The 334-nt window shown below is 62.6% G+C and overlaps 1 protein-coding gene across 6 annotated transcripts in view; it reads left to right on the top strand.

Annotated features, from left to right (window-relative positions):
* PITPNM1 (phosphatidylinositol transfer protein membrane associated 1) overlaps positions 1-334 on the top strand; it is a 13,687-nt gene that overhangs the window by 4,247 nt on the left and 9,106 nt on the right. The gene's annotated exons all lie outside the window — the stretch shown is intronic.

The following is a 334-nucleotide window of genomic DNA, read 5'->3' as shown; positions in this document are numbered from 1 at the left end:
AAAAACTGTGCTGGAGGGAGCAGCCCTGGAGATGGGGCTGGAGCAGCCAAACTGCAGGAGACTTTGTGCAGTGTTGGGCCCAAACAGCCCCCCAAGGTCTGTTGGATCATATTTTTCTGGGTGCCATCTGTGAGCCCCCCTCCACTTTTGGGGAGGCCACCCCCTTTGGGGAGAGGGGAATGTTGCCATCGCACCCCCCAGGTCGGCGGGGGCTCCTCCTAGGTCACGTGGTGGTTTTACTATGCTCTGTGCCCCATTATTGGGGGACCCTCGGGTCTAGGGGGGGGGGCAGCTGGCAGGGCTCACCCCTGTGCTGAGCTGCGGGGTCCGGCTC

Source organism: Egretta garzetta, unplaced genomic scaffold (assembly GCF_000687185.1).
Source record: "Egretta garzetta isolate BGI_Z169 unplaced genomic scaffold, ASM68718v1 scaffold658, whole genome shotgun sequence".
NCBI lineage: Eukaryota > Metazoa > Chordata > Aves > Pelecaniformes > Ardeidae > Egretta > Egretta garzetta.
The sequence above is the reverse complement of the archived record's forward strand: the minus strand, read 5'-3'. Positions and strand labels throughout refer to the sequence as shown.